Consider the following 20,585-nt stretch of genomic DNA (forward strand, 5'->3'; position numbering starts at 1 on the left):
TAGCCCAGGATGCTGAGTCCTGCAACTCCAAGAAATTGCCAGGACTCTTCCTGCCATGCAAAGGTCTCTTAGAATGTTGGAGGGTTCTGCTGTGGCACCTGGCTTGAGGCCCACTTCCTGCAATTGGTTTGCATGTGCGTGTTGGGGAGCTGGTGGAACAGGACAGAGAGGAGAGCAGGGTCATACAAGTGGACAGGGACATAAAAGCCCATAAAAGTGAATGTAAAAGTTCGCTAGGGTTTACACCAGCCTGGTGGTGCTGGATGGCCCCTGGGACAAGAGCATAGAATGGGGTCTTAGAGATGGCCCCTTGTCAGTTTCTTCAAGAGGTTTAGAGGAGGATACAGGTGCAGGCAAAAGTGAAGGCCAAGCAAAGGGGTGCTGGAGGGAAGGAGTTGGGGAGACCAGCAAAAGAGGACATTCTGGTTGGTTGACTAAATTATACAAACAAAACAACAATGTCAAAACCTCCATCCCAAAACACTATGTCCAAGGAATAACTAAAATCACACACACACACACACACACACACACACACACACACACACGAAGACTGACAATTAAGTTTGTGAACTTGTTGCAACGACGTTGCTAACCTTTTTTGATATCAGAGGGTTTATTCATTATGAATCTGTACCAACTGGACAAAAAGTTAACCAAGTTTACTATTTGGAAGTGCTGAAAAGGCTGCATGAAAATGTTAGATGACACGAACTTTTCACCAACAATTCATGGCTCTTGCATCACGACCGACAATGCACCAGCTCACACGGCACTGTCTGTGAGGGAGTTTTTTGCCAGTCAACAAATAACTGTATTGGAACACCCTCCCTACTCACCTGATCTGGCCCCCAATGACTTCTTTCTTTACCTGAAGATAAAGGAAATACTGAAAGGAAGACATTTTGATGACATTCAGGACATCAAGGGTAATATGATGACAGCTCTGATGGTCATTCCAGAAAATGAGTTCTAAAATTGCTTTGAAGGGTGGACTAGGTGCTGGTGTCAGTGCATAGCTTCCCAAGGGGAGTACTTCGAAGGTGACAGTAATGATATTCAGCAATGAGGTATGTAACACTTTTTCTAGGATGAATTTGCAAACTTAATTTTCTGACCTCGTGTGTGTGTATGTATAATTATATGTATAACTTCATGTATATATATTGTGTATATATATATAGTGTATATATATATATATAATTATATATATAATTATATATATATATATACATAAAGTTATATATATAATTATATATATACATGTTTGTTAATACACACATACACATATATACCAGGGGTGCCAAAAAAATGTATACACATTTTAAGAAAGGAAAATACTATTAAAATTGTAATACTCAATATGTACCGATAACAAAAGATGAATACAAGTCACGTTTGACTTCTGCAATTACACGAGGTGCTCAAAGTGGTTCCCATCAGCGTCCAGACACTTCTGATTACGACGAACGTTGGTTGGTAGACTTCTGTGGTGAGCGTGTAACCTGTTCCAACACCACAGCAGAAGCACCAGGACCTGTTGCTGTGCGAGGCCTCCCGATCTTCCCTTGGGCACATCACACACAGCACCATGCGTGTCAAACTTATCACAAATGTGTGCAATTGTTAGGCGTGTTGGAGGTTCTGTTGCACATTCATGCCTCCATTGTTCTTGTACTTCCACAATGTTCTCGAATTTCAAACACCACTTCAAAATGGTCTTGCGCTCTTCGAACGACAACCATGCATCCGCCATTTTCTTTGACTGTCCTGCCTGTCGCATGGTGACGCTAGCTTTCATTTGATTAACGCCGTCTTTTGAGCGAACATCATACTACACGTTGCTACTGTAATTCAATTCAACTTCAAAAAGTGATACAGAGATAACATCCATTAAAATGTGTATACATTTTTGGGGCACCCCTGGTATATATGTAATTTTCTTTTAAAGCAGAACAGGAGAGAGTGTTTTGCAAATGCCATCTGCCGGTACCAGGATGACACGGACCTTCTTTGGATCCAAGCTTCACTAATTCACACTGGGTTCTAGCTTTGTGCAGACCCCTCTGTTGAGGACTAAGGGTGAGGTATATGGGAGGGAGTGAGGTTTCCTGAGCACAGAGCCACCGGATGGGCAGGTGTGCAGCAGGAGGAAGTGTTTGATCACGAGGGGATGCTGGTGAGAGGGAGGACATGTGACAAGCATGATGTGATGACAGTGGGGCTGGGAGGGAGGGGAAGGAGCCTTCCACACGAGAATCTGTAGGACTTGGCAGGCTGGCGATACTGAGGTTTCAGGCTGTGGGGAAGGAAACATTAATTTTCCTCCTAACTTTCTAAGTTCTTCTGGCAGGACTAATAATCAAATTAACATGAGACAGATTAACAGGAGAAAATAACCAAGTTTATTATGCATGTACATATGGGGGTTCCATAATAATATGAGACCCGAGGACTGAGGAAGCATTTGAGCCTTATCTGACACCTTGAGGTAAGAAGAGGGGTGCGTGGGGGTGGGTGTTGTGGTTTGGGACTTGGTGGGGATGTTGTGGATGGGCAGAGTGGTAGGAGCCCGACGGAGCTGAGGAACATGGGAGGAGCAGTTTTGGGAGAGCAGATGTGGTAAGACTGATTTTAGCCACGTTGAGCATGATGTCGAGGACGGAGAAAATGGAGGGGGGCAGGAACATTCTGGGCTTGCCTTGAGTTAGAACAAGGCACGTCGACTAGATGTAAGGTGCTGGAATCCCCCGTGAGGACTCTAGCAAGGGCTGGTCCCCAGGGCACTGCTAGGGCAGAGTTCAAAGATCTCCTTCCCCAAGGGCACTTCTCACAGGAATATCGGAGGGAATAAGTCAGAGTCAGGAGTGGGAGAGCATCCAAGATAAAGTTGTGATATAAGAAAAAAAGGAGAGTTCAAGAAGGATGGCTCAGCAGAGTAATGCTGAAAAAATTGAAACAAGGAAACACAGAACGACCTTTGGCTTTCACACTTAGGAGGGCACAGAAACCAATAAGACAGCAGTTCCACTTGCTTTATTGGGCACAGAAGACATACTGTAAAGCGTTATAGAGTGACTAATATTCGTGACTCCTATCACAGACAAAGAACTACTTTTCTCATACAGGGAGTCCATAGGAATCATTAAAAGACTAATGATGTAATGGAAACATGAGCAAAAAATAGGAACAGATAATCCACAGAAGGGGAGATTCAAATGATTCCTGTTTTGTTCATTGTTATTTTATTACTATTTTTTAAATATTTTTTTTATTTTAAGATTTTTATTAAAATATAGTTAACATACAATATTATATTAGTTTCAGGGGTGCACCATAGTTATTCAACGTTTATATACCTAAGGAAGTGACCACCATGATAAGTCCAGTAACCGTCTGACACCGTACACGTTATCACAATATTATTGACGATATTCTCTGGGATGCACATTTCATCCCCATGACTTACTTGTTTTATACCTGGAAATTTGGACCTCTTATTCCACTTCACCTTTCCCCCCTTTTAAAATTTTTCAATTACAATTGACATTCAATATTATTTTATATTAATTTCAGGTGTACAGCATAGTGGTTAGACATTCATATAATTTAAGAAGTGATCCCCCTGACTAGTTTAGTACCCACCTGGCACTATGCACAGTTATTACCATATCATTGACTTATTCCCTGTGCTTTACTTTACATCCTCATTACTATTTTGTAACTAGCAGTTTGTACTTCTTAATCCCTTAAACTTTTTACCCTGTAGTCCAATCCCCCCCATCTATCATCCCAATTAATCTAGTACACATCTGACACCATGCATAGTTATTACAATATTATTGACTATATTCCTTATGCTATACCCTACAGCCCCATGACTACTGTGTAACAACCAATTTCTACTTCTTAATCCCTTCCCCTTTTTCACTCACCCCCAACCCCCCTTCCATTTGACAGCCACCAGTATGTTCTCTGTGTATATGAGTTTGTTTTTGTTTTGTTCACTTATTTTGTTCTTTAGATTCCACATATAAATGAAATCACAGTGCATTTGTCTTTCTCTGTCTGACATACTCCACTAAGCATAGTACCTTCCAGGTCCATCCGTGCTGCCACAGATGGTGAGAACCCATTCCCTTCCATGGCCACACAATATTCCATTGTATATATGTACCACCTCCTCTTCCTCCATTCATCCATTAACAGACACCCAACCTGCTTCCACATCTTGGCCATTGTAAACAATGCTGTAACGAACACGTGGTTGCACAGGTTCCTGCAAAGTAGCATTTGGGTTTCTTCAGATAAATACCCTGAAGTGGGATTATTGGGTCCTTCTTTGTCTCTTGTTACAGCCTTTGTTTTAAAGTTTATTTTGTCTGGTATAAATATTGTTTCCTCAGCTTTTGTTGTTTCCATTTTCATGAAATATCTTTTTCCATCCCTTTACTTTCCATCTGTGTGTGTCTTTCAATCTGAAGTGAGTCTCTTGTAGGCAGCATATGTAAGGGTTTTGTTTTCTTATCCATTCAGCCCTCCTATGTCTTTTGAGTAGAGCATTTAATCCATTTATATTGAAAGTAATTGCTTATAGACATGTAGCTATTGCCATTCTATTATTCATAATTTTGATTCTTTTCTGTCTTAAAGAAGTTCCTCTAACATTCCATGTAATACTGGGTTGGTGGTGGTAAACTCCTTTAGATTTTTCTTGTCTGGGAAGCTCTTTCTTCATCTATCCTTTGATTCTAAATGATAGTTTTGCTGGGCAGAGCAATCTTGGTTGTAGGTCCTTGCTTTTCATCACATTACATATTTTGTGTCAGTCCCTTCTGGCCTGCAAAGTTTCTGTTGAGAAGTCAGCTGACAATCTTATGGGAGCTCCCTTATAAATTACTAGTTGCCTTTCTCTTGCTGCTTTTAGGATTCTCTCTGTCTTTAACCTTTGCCATTGTAATTATGATGTGTCTTGGTGTGGGCTTGTCTTGTTTGGGACTCTCTGTGCCTCTGGACTTGTATGCCTATTTCCTTTGCCAGGTTAGGAAAGTTTTCAGTCATTATGTCTTCACCTAGGTTCTCAATCCCTTGCTTTCTCTCTTCTCCTTCTGGTACCCCTATGATATGACTGTTGTTACTCTTGATGTTGTCCCAGAGGTCTCTTAAACTATTCTCATTTCTTTGGATACCTTTTTATTTTTGCTGTTCTAAGTGGGTGTTTTCTGCTACCTTGTCTTCCAAATCGCCAATTCGATCCTCTGCTTCATCTAGTCTTCTGGTGATTGCTTCTGGTGCATTCTTCATTTCTGTTATTGTATTCTTTACTTCTAACTGGTTCTTTTTTTATGATTCCTGTGTCCTTTTTTATGCTTGCTATCTCTCTGTTGAAATTCTCACTAAGTTCCTTGAGCTTCCTTATAACCATTGTTTTGAACTCTGTCTTTGGTAGGTTGCTTGCTTCCATTTTGTTTAGTTCTGTTTCTGGAGTTTTCTGCTGTTCTTTCATTTGGGAAATATTTCTTTGTTTCCTCATTTTGGCTGCCTCTCTGTATTTATTTCTATGTATTAGGTGGATCTTCTGTGTCCCAGTCTTGGCCGGGTGGTCTTATGTAGTAGATGCCCTGTGGAGTTCAGTGGCACAGTCTCCATGGTCACCTGAGCCATGTGGTCCAGGAGTATCCGTTGTATGGGTTGTGTGTACCCTCCTGTTATAGCTGAGTCTTGATTGCTGTTGGCATGTCAGTGGGTGGCATTGGCCCTTAGGCTGATTGGCTGTGTGGTTTGGCCACATCTACAGCTTATAGGCTGCTATACAGGGGGCTTTCCCCACTGAGGGGGATCCATTCCAGTAGACTCTGTTGCCTGCTGAGACTGCCTTTTAGGTGTGCCAATTGGGGGGTGCACTACTATGGTCTGAAGCCATCTTCCAAATATGTTGGTTCTGGGGGCTCTTGGGAGGGGCTCTGGTGCAAACCCAGGTCACCCACTGCCTGTGACTCGGTCTGGACTACCTGGTAGGAGCTACAAAGTGATCTGTGATTGTTCCCTGTCTGTGCTAACCCTGCAGGCATGTGGGAGAAACCACGCTGTGAACCGAGGATGGCTGCTACCAGTACCAGGCCTGGAGTAGTTGCACAAAAAGCCAGGACACCCTGAGGTCTGCTGCCACCTGCCAGCTCCCTTAAGGTTCAGCCGCTGATAAAGCCTCGTGAGGTACAGAAATTGGGTGTGGCAGGGTCTCAGGGAGTCACTAGAGTGGGAAGAATTATGGTCAACAGGTTAATGTAGACTCTGGTTTGGTGCCATTGCTGAGCCTGGAGCTACTCAGCAAAAGTCTCAGAGCGCACTGAGGTCAGCTGCTGCCCTCCTGCGGCCTGTGGACTCCAATAGTTTTCTAAGAAAGAGTGTAGCGCAGGCGGGGCTGGCTGCTCTCAGAGAAAGTGCCTCAGGTGTTGGGTGAGTTAGGGGGGCAGGTTTCCAGTGGAGTCAGCAGGGTGGAGCAGCAGAGCTCACCAGCCAATCAGGTTGAGATTTGGCCAGAGGGGGAGGGCTCAACACAGGAGAGATGGTGCCCGCCTGCGGGCTCCTTGGGAGGAGGACCTCACACAGGGAAAGTGCCAACTGTCCTCCTGTTCTCGCCTAAAGCCACACACCTCAGTCTGTCCCCCCATGCCTCTGACACCCCCCAAGTTACTGTCCCTTCGCTGGAACCCAAGGTGTGTGCCTGCGAGTGAGAGAGTCTGTGTGTGGCCTTTTAAGAAGATGTCTGGGTTTCCCACTGCCTGCCGCCCTGCCTGGATGGTCGGAATCCCCAATGTTTTTCAAACCCCAGTGTTGTGGGAACTCGTCTTCCTGGTACCAGTGCTCCGGGCTGGGAAGCCTGGTGTGGGGCTGGGGTCCCTCGCTCCTCCAGGAGGGAACCCCCATGGCAAAGACAGCCCTCCTGGTTCTAAACTGCCACACAGAGGTGTGGGGCCCATTCCGCGTCTCTGTCTCTCCTACCTGTCCCAACATGGTTCTTCTTTATATGCTTAGTTGTAAAACTTGTGTTTGGCCAGACTTCAGTTCTATAATTTAGTTGTAATTTTAATATGTTCATGGAAGGAAACAGGCAAAGTGTTGATCTATTCTGCTATCTTGGATCTCTCCTCATTGTTATTTTAAAGGCATTCTCCTTAGTCTCCGGAAATCTATAAGATGAAGTCAAATGACTCTTAAACATAAGAAAAATGCCTGACTACATTCATAAAAAGAAATGCAAATTAAGCGTTCTTTTTCACTTATCAGACTGGCAAAAATAAAAACACTTGTTGAAACGATCTGTTGAAGAGTATGAAGGGAAATAAGGTCCCTCCCACATATTGCTGTGGGTGGGTGAATTGGTGCAACTTTTATGGAGAGCAATTTCATTCCAAAATGCAAATGCAATTTCATTTCTGTGGATTTAGCCCACAGATGCGGTCACAGAGGTGGAACAGTCCTGTATGTGCAAGGATACTCATTGCAGCATTATTGTTATAACGATAACAATAGGACTAGAATCATCCCCAGCGTCCGCAGCAGAGAATTTGTGGTACACTCCCAGAGGGTTCTTGGCCGCCATTTAAAAGAATGAAGCAGCTTTGAATATACTCATGTAGAACTTTTAAAGATGTTTTAAGTGAAAAAAGCCAAGGGTAGAGAATGTGCACGAATACCTCCATTTGTATGAAAAACGCAAACAAGCATATATGTATGCACATGCTCTCTGGGAAGACACACAAGATGCTGGTGACAGGCGTTGCTGTGAGGAGAGCTGTGGGGTTTGGGGACACCAGTACAAGGAAGATGCTTCATTGTGTACCTTTTGGAACTTTTTGAATCCTGTATTGTGAGCAGGTATTAATATTTTTTAAAAATGAGTGAATAGGATAATAAATAACAGTGGTGAGGGGAGAGGACGTGCATCCTGCCCATGGAGACAGTTCTCTCAATAACTCAGACATCGAAGGGAAGAAGAACGTAAGGATTAATAAATCAAGCTAGCTGGATGATCAGGGAAGGTCCCCCGAGCCCCGCAGGTTGGAAAGGGGTTTGAAGGCTAAAGGGAAAGGAGAGGATGGGTGCAAAGCAAGCAAGAAGATGACTCTTGAGAAGGAGAGAGGGAGGAGGGAGGAAGTGATGATGTGGATACTTTGGGGACGCCTGGATTCTCAGGAGAGAGACACTGAGGTGAGGGGGCCTCGTGCAGACAACATGTGATGCCCTGTATGCAGGCAGAACGCATGAAGTAGCTGATTGCAGCACGAGGGGTGGGGGTGGGCAGCGAGACCCGTTGTATCCTCTGAGCACATTTTCCTAAAGTGGCATATTTTCAACAATTTGAAGGTAATACAGTGGTACCTTGGTTTTCGAACGTAGTCTGTTCCGGGAGACGATTCGAGTTCTGAAATGTTCGAAAACAGCCGACAGCTAGGCCTCAGGATCTTGCACTCAGTGGAAGCCGCATGACATGTTCGACTTCCGAGGCGTGTTTGAAAACCGAAGCATTTACTTCCAGGTTTATTGCGTTCGTAGACTGAAATGTTCAAAAACCGAGGTACTACTGTATGTTTACGTGATGATGGTTATGAGTGATGGGAAGACAAGCAGAGGCAGCAGCCAGGAATCAAGACTGGGAGGCCCATGCAGAAGGTTCCAAGGGGGCGCCCATTCCCTAGGCTTGCCCCCATTCCCAAGGTCCAGTCTCCTGCTGGACTCAATCTAGAGGGTCGTTCCCTGGAGGTTAGAACCCACCTTTGCTCTTGTGCCAGGCACTGTGCCAACTCTGGAGACATAGCAACAACCAAATGGGACACGGTCCCTGCTCTTGAGGAGTTTATAGAGTCGTGGAAAAGGCAGTCACTCACAGGGAATCACAAAATAATGGTGTCCCTGCATTTGTGATAAATGATATGAGGGGAAAGTACAGGGTACCTTAAGGTGGTAGGACATGTCATCTACACTGGGAGGGGAAGGGGTCAGCACCTGAGGGCATTTCAGATGAGAACTGCAAGAAGAATGGGCATTTTCTAGGTGTGGATGGAAATATGGAGGGACAGTGTGTGAACAGGCCATGAGGCGGCAAAGAGTTTGACGTTTGAAAGAAGAGGAGGCTGGAGTGTAGAGGATGAAAGAAAGAATGGCAAGAGATAAGGCGACAGAGAGGCAGGTATCTCTGCAAATGAGGTCTTCCAGGCCAGGATAAGGGTTTTGAAATTTGTCCTCTTAGTACTGGGAAGCAGTTAAGGGGTTTGACATAGTGGTGTGGCATGATCAAGTTTGCATCTGCAAAAACATTATTTTGGCCACTGTGGGGAAAAATGATTAAATTTGAGGGGGTAAGGATGAAAGGTGAGAGGAAATCCTGCCATTTGTGACAACATGGTTGGGCCTTAAAGACATTATGCTAAGTGAAATAAGTCAGACAGAGAAAAATAAATACTGTATAATTTCACTTATATGTGGAATCTAAAAAACAAAAAAACAAAAACAAAAGACCCAAACCAAAAGTTATGGGAAAAGAAATCCAACGTGTGGTTCCAGAATCAGAGGATGGGGTTGGGGGAGGAGGGATTGGAGGAAGGTGGACAAAATGTACAAACTTCCAGTTATAAGGTAAGTAGGTAGTGGGGATGTGGGGATATAATATAAAGCATGACGACTTTAGCCAGCAGTGCTGTGTGGTATATAGGAAAGTTGTTAAGAGAGTAAATTCTCATCACAAGGAGAAACTGTTTTCTCCTTTTTCATCTTTCTTTTCTCTTTATTGTACTTGGATGTTAGCTGAACCTATTGTGGGAATCATTTCACAATATATGTAAATCAAACCATCATGCTGTACACCTTAAACTTACACAGTGACGTATGTCAATTATTTCTCAATAATCTGGGAAAACAAGAGGAGAGTCCAGGGTCACTAACACACAGTTCCTCCACTCAGGCAGCTGGAGTCTTTCCAGACCTTCCTGACAGCAGCAGTGATGCCCACAGTCTAGGGGACTGAGAGGGCATTGCTGTAAGGCTGTCATAGGCAATTACCTTTTTGTGCACTTTCCAGAGTCCCTACATCCCTCTGCTCATGAAATGGCTCATGGCTTCTATTTGCTTTTCCTTTCCCATTTCCTGCTGTCCAGCCAGTTTGGAGTGAGTGCAGAGAATATTTTTATATTGGCAAAATAAAAACATGGCACTGGTGGTAGATACACTCCAGAACAAAAGTCACATTGCCACGCTAAATACCAGGGATTAGTTGATTACCTGCCTTTTGGGATTATCAAAGCAGGGTTTCCTCCCTTTAGTTTAGCTAAATTTGAGCCTTTTCAAAGGCTCCACGTAGATAGATGAATTTTTAAGTTATCTTTAACCTCTCGTTCCTAAGCTGCCTCCTTCTCATCTAAATGCCAGAGTGTATAGAAAGCGTACAGAGCATAGCGATACAGAATTGTGTATGAATAATTGGAGCTATAGCCTGCCCCTGCACCCCTCTAAGGGCTATTTCTTGGCTTGTTGGCTACATGTTACCCTTCCTCTCTCAAGAACTGAAATCCCTCTCAATGGAGCTTTATGTGGCAGTGGTCCCTGGGATGGCAGGAGAATGTCCTCGCTGTTTGCCTGCCTTGCCTCCTCCAGCCTTGCCCCCTCCATCTCTTTGTGCTGTCGCAAGATCAGCTTTTTAAAAGTGCAACTCACATCCCCTCAGACCTCTGCCTAAGACCCCACAGGGGTTCTCACTGCCCCCAGAGCAAAGTCTGGACTCCTTCAAAGTACACACGAGACTCTGGCCACTTTCCCAGTTGCCTCTTTGTCTATTTGTCTGTTTTCCCCATCAGACTGTCATGTAAGCTTCTGAGAGGTCAGGACTGTATCTTATTCACTGTTTTTCATTAGTTAGGTGCATATTTAATTAATAAATGGAAAGCAGTGCAAGGGCCATGCCAAACATTTGCCAAGTCATAGTTCAGAAAACCTTGCTGAAAAGGCTCATGCTCCTTGTTAATTGCCTTTGCAGAATTATGAGTGGGCAGTCACTTTATGGTATGAGATATTCATGTGTTCAGCAACCATCGTTCTGAGCTAAAAACCAGAATTCATGGTTTGACAGAGGGTTTTTACCTTGTTCTCAGAGAGAAGAGATAGTCTGAGAAATGTAGTTTGGATTCTGGCTGTGGGAGTACTTCAATGATTTACGGAGATAATGACGAAAATTAAGTATTAGAACTAGTCCCAAAACTCCAGAACCTGTGATCGCAGAACAGGTGGCCTCTACACTGACCTTTTGTTGAGGTTATTTTGTGAATTCCTTATTCCTCTTATAAGACAGGAAGGCTTGCTGGGGACTGTCTTCTCCATCTTTGGACCCTTCCAAAGATGTGTTGAACACGATAGGTCATGGGTTGATGTTTATTGAATGGCTGATTCGGGACTAAGTTAGTCATCTCCTCTGCGCTACACATGATTTCTCGGGGGAATGGAGACAGAATATTCAGGAACTTCTAGACACCGTTCACAACAGAGCAATTACTACCTAGCCCGTTCCCTGGGATTTGTTCTGGGTTTCCCCAGAGAACAGCTCATCCAATTAACAGTTTTTCAAGATGACTGTAACTTTCACATATCTTGCCTTAGAATCACCCAGGCAAATGGACCAAGCTGATAATTTCCAAGTCCCATCTTTAAAGACTTTATGCTTTTCTCCATCCATACGTATCCAGATACCTTTTTCTGTCAGTTGTGGGAAATTCCTTCTAAGAACAGGGAGTGTGAGAACAGATAGGAAAACCCAGTTGAATTCTCTTTGCTCAAAGAGAATAAAAATAGCAATGGAGAGCAATGAAGATGGGGGCATCCTGGAGGGTCATTAGGTCCGGCTCACTTTATCATTGCTGAATAGCAATCTCGTGTGAACCCCCAGCGGGCACAGTAAGTGGGTAGGTTCCCCGCACAGCAAGTTAATCCATATGCAAACACAGTGACCCCAATTGCTTTGCAATCGAGAGCCACATGGCCTGTGCCCTTAAAATACATCATCTGGGCAGCTGCCAGCTGGCTGATTTATCCCAGCTGGCCAGAAACAGTCCTGAGATCATCAGTGCTTTTGTTAATTGAGAGAGAGGCAGAGGGATCAAGATATTCCTGGGCACCAAGCATTCATTAGCCACCTGGCCTCCTGAAATTACGATCCTGCCATGATTTTTCCAGGGCATCGACTGAAATTTTAGTATTTGGAATGTATTAATAATACGGAGCGTGTCATTTCCTAAATAAGCAATGCCCGTCTGGACTCCCTGGAGAAGGGAGCCCAGAGGATGGTTAACGGCACAGATACAGTGGTTAAATGGCTGCCTTCTCCGACAAGCAGGGTGGGGGTGACCCTGGAAGTTCTATCCACAACAGCAAATATAGACGGTGTATGATTGGACCTCTGGGCTCACACCCCCTGATTTCTATTCATTTGTTCTAACTCATATAGTGTCTTGACAGGACCAGCTCCAGGAAACATGGCAGAACAGGTGGTCATAGCAGCTCAGAGTTCAAGAGAACCTGTGCTGCCAACCACTGTGCCATGCAGGTCACAGCACACACCAGTCAGACCAACACACGGGACACTGCGACCCTCCCAGGGCGACCTGCGCTTCACTACCTCCGAGAACAATTCCTGGCACACACTAGCTACTCAGTAAAATAGTTGGTGACTGAGTGAATGCATGAGTCTTCATTTTAGAGGAGGCAGATCTCTCAGTGATCTGTAAAGGACTAAATGTTGTGTTCCCCCTCCCCAAATTCATATGTTGAAGCCTGCCCTCCCCCAATGTGATGATATATGGAGATCGGGCCTTTCGGAGGTGATCAGGTTTAGATGAGGTTATGAGGGTGGGGCCCCTGAGATGGGATTAGTGTCCTTATAAAAGGGGGACAGAGATCAGAACTCTCTCTCTCCTCCATGTGAGGACACAGTGAGAAGGTGGCCATCTGTAAGCCAGGAAGTGGGTTTTATCAGGAACCAGATCTGGCACTTTGATCTTGGACTTACCAGCCTCTAGAACTATGAGAAGTAAGTGTTGTGAAAGCCACCCCATTTGTGCTATTTTGTTATGGCACCTCGAACACACTAAGACAACCCTCAGGCACATTCCTCAACATTTACTCATCCCGTGTCCCATTTATTTACCTCTGCTCACCCGGTGATATGATCAGCTTCCTGCCTCCCATTTCTGCTCCCCCACAACCCCTCCAACATTTGTGTAGTACATCAGAATTTACAAAGAGAGTTCACATACATGATTTCACACAATCCTCAAAACGCTGAAATATTAGAAGTTTCACCCATTTTGGGTGAAACAGACCGGATAGTCATTATTGTCCCCATTTTACAAATAAATAAAGTGAGGCTTGGCAAGGTCAAGTGACAAGCCATGACCACAGGGGAAAGACTAAGATTCCGCTCTCTGACTCCCGAGCCCAGTGCCCCACCTCAGTACCACACTGGATAATGTCACAATGTGTCATTCCTTCAGGGAGCAGGTTGCCTTGTAGCTGGAAGGTGCGGAGACGCAGGAGGTCAACTTCAATGAATGACTCTCATATGGTGGCATTTGTGGCAGGTGAGCTCAGAGACTTTGGAGTATCTCAGATGACTGTGAGTTGGCAGGTGTCTATCTTTCCTACACCTGAGCCTGGGGAAGGATTGTTTTTCTGAAAATCTTCAGAGAGCTGGCAAACAAGTAGACTTGTGTAACCCACACACCTAATTGATCTTCAAACCCTGACCATCCTAAGGAATGTCACCTGTGACTGTCCCTTCTGACTGTCCATACTCCACCTGCCATACATACCTGCGAGCCTCACCCTGTCCTGCCTGGACGATTGCTGGGGTCTCCTAACTGGGTCCCTGCTATGCCTCTCCCCTGTCCAGGCCACCCCCAGCCCCTCCATGTTGGGGCCAAAGTGATTGGCCTGCGTAACAAATCCAGTGACCCCAACCCCCTGCTTAAAAACCAGTGTTTGAAGAGCTTTAGGGAGGCAAATGTGACAGACTTAAAAAAGGGAAAGATACCAAAAACCAAAACCAAAAACCAAACAAACAGTCTTTCTTTCGGAGGGAAGACTTGAAAATTATTTTATTCCTTTAAAAAAAATTCTCTTTTTACTTTCTTTAAAAAGTAAACTAATTGAGAGCAGAATTTTATCTATTTATGTCACAAAGTCATTAGACACCTAAACACTAAGTAATATGTGAAAGAACATCCACACCTGATGTTAGTTAATTCAAAGACTTGGACCTTTCACATGCCATCACATTCAGTTCAAAACAGAATCCATTTGCACTGACTTTATTGTTTAAAGAGTATGCCAATTATTGACTCCAAGGAAATAATCCAAAAGGAAGGGAAAATGTCAATAAACATAAAGATGATCATTGTGGGATAATTTAAAATAAAGGAAAACTAGAAACAATTTAAGAGTGAGTAGTTAAGTAAATTACGTTGTGTCAATTGGATGGACTGTCATACAGTCACTAAAAAGTATAATTATGGGACTGTGGAGCAACACAAAATGCTCATGATATAACGTCAAGCACGCAAGACAGTAGAGCAAATTGCACGTACACTTGATTATGACTCTAAAAATCCTGCTTACATCTGGGCAAAAACTCGCAGGAAGTGAGCAAAGGAAAACAGATGATGAGCGGCTGGTGGGATTGTGAGGGATTCCTCTTTTTCCTGAATTTCAGTTATGATTTTCATGATGTTTGTGCTGTTTAAGAGGATGCTGTTCAGCCCTTCTGGGGGCCACTGTAGAGACTGTCAGACCCAGGAAGGCACAGTTACAGCGACCAAGATGCCTCTTCCTGATTACACCTCACCACCTGTCTCGCCGGGCTGCCTGGCCTTGCTAGTGGGAATACTCCGATCCAACCTGAGCATGGCTGTTTTCACTGTTGTTCCCAAAGAGAACGTTGCTCAGAAACCCAACCGCTGGATGAATACACATAAACGTGATCCACAGCCATTTACCAGTGTGCCATGCTTTTTTTTTTTTTTCATTTACGAACAACTCAAGCACAGGCTGGGAAACTGTTTTGCGGGACTGTTGGCGGGGGACTCACTGATTGGGGCTGAAGTTTGATCTCGGTGATCTCAGGGACTTGCCGAATCTCTGAGTCTCATGCGGGACCCATGTGACTTTACACACATATGGCTGAGGCTCCATGGCTCTCTCTGGCTCCAGGCAGAGGTGGCACGTGGTTTCCAAAACAGCACACTTAGAAGGCCTGGGCCAGACCCTGCAGTCAGGTGGCCCTGGGGTCAAACCCCAGTTGTCCCACAGATAAGCTTTGTGACTTTGGATGAGCTCCTTTGGATGTCTTGGAACCTCACTTTAGTCACCTATAAAATTGGGATATCACAGTTTGTCCCTGAAGGTAGTGGACCGCAGGCGTGTCACAGGTGAATTAAATGGCAGTCAGGTTTGAGGGAAACGGAGACACACATTAGTGGCAGACCGAGGCAGGCTGGGGGCTTTGCCGAGGAAGCACAGGAAAAGTGAGTTTTAAGTAGGGCTTTAAAGGAACATATCGGGTGCATGCGAAACAGAAAACTGCTGATAACATATGCTGCAGCACAGAGAAAAGCTGGGAGTTACTGCCAATTTACAGATGGTGAAAGTACTGCTTCTCTAGGGAGCAGCTGTACCAAAAACAAATGTGAGCAATCAAGAGGCTCCTCATTTTTTTATTTAATTGCAAAAAAAAAAAAAAAATGAAATGCATAATCTGAGAATCACCATAGGCACCTGCTCTACCTTTTCTTCCTAAGTCAAGATCCTGTCTGCGGAACTAGATCAGCCTTTCATGTTGAGATTCAAAGGGACACGTCCCTAACAAGCTGGCTTCTCAGATGAGCCAGCCACATACATTATGTAAACCATTTTCTGTTTTAAGTCCCCAGCTGTTCTCTTGGGACCAAGATGTCCACTGACATTGAGATTCGGTATTAATTCAAAGACCATCTTCATAGTTATAGAAGAATCTGATAAACTAAAACCAAAAAATCCCCAACTTTTGGCTTTTGCAACCCAACACAAAGTTTTCCTTTTCTCACCCCTGCCTTCACTTTGGGAAAGTAAAAATGTTGAGAGGAAAAGTAGTACTTATTATACTGTAACAAAACTCAAAAAGCAGTAAACCATTTTGATTTCTCAAAAGTGCACTGCGAGCACACAAGAAACTTCTAATATTTCAGGAATGTGAAAAGTAAACTAGTAAGCATGTCGTATGAAAAGATTAAACACAGTATATGGTATATTCGGAGTCCACACAAAACCCACGGGGCATTTATGGCATTTGAAGATTGATGTTACGAAACCTGGTGAGCCAAGTTCTGTGCTGAAGCCAAATCTGGGAAAAGGGGCGGACAGAGGCCCCATTCAGAGCGCGTGGGGTTTTGTGTGGAAAGTGCTGACAGAGTTTCTGACAACCTTGTCCTTCAATTCAGATGAATGAAGCACTATTGTTTGGTCGTGAGGACCTGTAATAAAAAAAAAATTGTCACCAAAGCTGTTTCTCATTGAGTGCAAGTGTGCGGTGACAGTTTTTAAATTTTGCTTGAAAAACGAAATTATATTAGACACCAAAATCAATGCCAAAAGAAGGTAAACTTTGAATGAAAAAAGTGAGAAGGTGACAGAATGCCAAGTGAAGACTTAGAACCTTTGGGCTGTGTTTGTAGATACACTCTGTCTCCCACACTGGACCCTGACTTGGATTACTCCAAAGGGCAGTGTCCAGAGGACACAGGACTGCTGGACATACTAGATGGCCCCTGGAGTGTCGAATTGTTTGAGACTACCATACCTAAACCTCTTCATTTCACATACGTTGGCCTTGTTCACGGCTTAGTGATGGCGCCCCAATACACACCGCTGTTCTGAAGCTGTGGCCTTCCTTGGCTGGATCTAAAATGCCAACTGTTGTGCAACATATGGGCATGCTAAGACTTCTACAGTTTCCCAGGCATCTTTTATTTGTAAATCAGTTTAAATGGACTGTTGGGTAGACTATTGCTCTAATGCTCACCGAGCTGCAAGAATCAGCATAAAGCCCAAGGAGAACTGGGCTCTCAAAATATCTGGCTGGACAGTTCCCAGTCAAGGAGGAAAAGGATTTATTTCTCCATCTTCTTCAAGGGCAGTAGGTTTAGCAGAAAGTACAATGGATTTATAGTGAATAGACTTGGGTTTAAATTCCAGTGGAAAGAGGGGAGATTTGGAATCTGCGATGTGGGTCTTGGATGAATCAACGTTAGCAACTGTGAAATCTTCTTACCTCTCAGATCCTCAGTTTACTTCTGAGAAGTGGGCCTACTAGTAATATTATTCTCACAGGACTGTTAGTAAGGTTTCATGCGATGTGATGTATTCGAAAGGGCTTTGTGTCTTGTAAAGCACTGTACTAATTTAGCCATTATTCTTACTAATTGTGGGACCTTGGACATATTTCTTAGCTTTCCTGAGCCTTGGTTTCCTTCTTTGTAAAATGGGGAGAGTAACAGAAAACTGGGTAAATGGAAAAATATTATTTTAGCAACTTAGAAAAATCAATTTAAAAATATTCAAGTGAAATGCCTCAAGGGTTATCCACTTTGCGATGATTTGATGGTTTCTAGTCCTTCTTGAATGTTATCATTTGTTTCACTCAATCCACAGGTGATTTCCAAGAGTCTGATAATCCCTTAAGTACTCAATGGCATAATTAGAATTTGGTGACTTAAGAAAATAATGTTCTCATGTTATCACTGAATTGGTTGCAACCGCTTCACAGCACAAACCCCTCTTGAAAGTTGGCCCGTCGTTGTGTCTTTAGTCCGTTTGGTGGTGGGGTCTCCCGCTTTCCATCTCTCTATGGTCTGCTGCAGCAGTGTACAGCTGGCACATACTGGCCCCAAGCCAGCCCAATTCCCTCACTGCTCTTTTCACCCTTCAGGAATCGAAGAGATGACCTCTGCCAGAAGCTGGGCATTGTTTGTGCAGAATCTTTGCAGAGCGGGAGGGAGTCTCAGAGGCAGTATATAGAAACAGACGCGCTCAGAGCACCTAGATGGACAGACAGAACTTAAGAAACTGCATAAATGTGCATCTTTGAAGAAAGCTTCTTCTTGCTGTGCTGCACTATGGCATTTGGGGCCTTTTATGAACTTTTCGATGCTTTTCGGTACTGAGGTATGACAGTGGTCCCCTAAGACCCTACATATCTTGAAAGGTTCTGTCACTGCCTTTTTGTAGAGGTGGTTGGCTCAGCCCAGCAGACTATATGCTCTTTCTTCAGAGACAGGCTCCAAGATAGACACTTGCCATTATCTCCACAATGTCAAGTAAAACATTCCTTGGAGAAAGGCGGTCCCAAATGAAAAGCAGAAAATAGCCAATTGAGTTAAAATTTGAGAATGTGAAGTGGTCCATTGGACTAAGTCTTTCTGCAAAGAAAAATAACAACCAAAAGAAGCAAATAATAACTTGTCAGCAGCTACCTAAGAAGTAAGAGCAAGGGGAGGGCAGAGATAAAGGTCTCTGTGTGCACACACACACACACACACACACACACACACGCGGTTGGCACTAACAGACAAGAGGCAGGATAGCAATAGTGGTTGGGATGACAGGCAGTGTTGGGATGAATTATAGCCCCTAAATTTACTTAACTTCTCTGAGTCTTAGTATTTTCCATTTGCAAGTGGGAAAAATAATAGTCCCTACTTCATGGGGTTGCCATGATGATTAAATGAGGCAGCAGGTATATACAACACAGCTAGTACCTGGCACAGAGCAAGCCTCAGTAAGTACGAGCTACGTTGTCATCCCTGCGTATTTCCTGTGAGTGTAAGTACTGTACAGAGAAAATGAACAGTCATCCCATGTTTCGGGGGGTTTTGAGATTGGGTTTTCCACCTCCTACCATCATAAAAGGGAAACATGTCCTCGAGCTCTAAGAATTTCTCTTGGGCTTTTTTGAGGGTCAATTTCTTTCCCCGTGTTTTCATATTTTTGGATATCTTTTGAATGGCCACGCATCTTTTCTATTTCCCATTTCAAAAGAATTCTAATTTCTGTGAGTTTTTCACAACTTTGTCTCCCACGTCTTTTATTCTGCTACCATACTCCTTGTTTTCAAATGGTTCTTAAAAGCAGTCTGTTATTCTAGTTTCATTGATAAAAGGCCTTCCCTTATATCTGTGAGGCTATTAGTTAGTTTTTAAAGAAGTGTTCTTCTATTTCCTGTATTGCCTTTCTTCCTTCCAGGTTCCTTTGTCCTGTGTATGGTTTTGGTCTCTCTCTTCCTGTAGCGGTTTTCCTCACATCTGGGACCCTTGGCTGTCACTGATACTTAAGCGTGAGGTAGCTTTGTGTGTAGGGGCGGGACCGTCCCCTGGTACAGTCAATGGAAGGGGACTTGGCTTTTGGTTGGGAACACCCGAGTGTTTTCATTTCTGGGTCTTCCTTTGGGCTTGCCAGTTTTTTCAGAAAGGAATCCCTATGTCCTGAGGGTTTAAATGTAGTTCTAGCATTTGAGAGCAAGAAGGGGAGGGGGCAGGAGGGTCTCTCCATTCAGCCTGCCGTGTTTTCTTTCATTCTCCTTGTCTTAGATGCGCCTCATTTTGTCTCACCTGTGCCTAAGCCCCAGCCTCCAGCACCTGGTTTGTTGGTCCTTCCAGAGTGAATGTCACCTTCCGCTTGGCGGGGTCCATGCTGCTGCCCGACTGCCTGGATGGAGGCATCAGGGGCACGAATTGCTTCTCTGCAGACTTAATCAAGCCTCCTCTCTGCAGCCCTACTTTGTATCTCTGCTTTCGGTCTGGATAATATTCTCAATCCCCGAGTCTTTCTGCGGTCCTGGGGTCCAAACAGGCTCGCCTCTGCGTCCTTCCCCTGCAGGCACTTAGACTCAGCTTGGTTTGTTGTCTCTCCCATACACTCTCCCTGTTACACAGTGTTATTGACATTTCTCATTTGCTAGTCTCATCTTCTCCTGTTTTTTCTTTTTGCTTTTATATATTTTTAGCTCTTTAATTTTTTTGGCTGTCGTTTTATCAGGTTTTAGGAGGAAGTAGAGATAAACAGCTGTGTTTATTTAATCAGAAGTCCACCCATGGAATTTTAACAATAGACAGGCAGCTAGGCCCCATTGCTAAAGTTTCACATTTAGGGGGCTGGGGTGGGACCTGGGAATTCCTGGGGTGAGCGACTTCATGGCCCACTGCACCCCAGTGGGGTGTAACTCTGAGCCCTTTTCTCCTGCACAGTTGACTTATCTCCTTGATAGAAGTACAGCAGTAGGAAACAGCTAAGTGTGAAAAGCATTCATTGGTTGTTTTCTGTGTCCCTGGACCTGTGTTAAAGTTTCTTTCAGGTGAAGATGGTAAGAATCAAGCAGCTTTGGCCGTGAGCCTTTGGCCAATATGAATAATGGTGGTAAAAGCAGGGATTCGGGTGCCATGCGAGCCTCTCTGATGTCGCACCGATACTTTTCTCTGTGTGCTGGCATCATTCTTCATGAGGCTAGAACCATTTCC

General features: G+C 44.2%; 1 long non-coding RNA gene across 1 annotated transcript in view; it reads left to right on the top strand.

The window, feature by feature from the left end:
* Positions 1-2,252: 2,252 nt before the first annotated feature.
* The window catches only part of LOC141571284 (uncharacterized), a 46,314-nt gene continuing 27,981 nt past the window's right edge, over positions 2,253-20,585 (top strand). The window contains exons 1-2 of the long non-coding RNA XR_012496045.1: positions 2,253-2,491; positions 6,068-6,213. This is a non-coding gene — a long non-coding RNA (uncharacterized LOC141571284). The remainder of the gene's footprint in view (positions 2,492-6,067; positions 6,214-20,585) is intronic.

Source organism: Rhinolophus sinicus, linkage group LG04, assembly GCF_036562045.2.
Source record: "Rhinolophus sinicus isolate RSC01 linkage group LG04, ASM3656204v1, whole genome shotgun sequence".
Taxonomy (NCBI): Eukaryota; Metazoa; Chordata; class Mammalia; order Chiroptera; family Rhinolophidae; genus Rhinolophus; species Rhinolophus sinicus.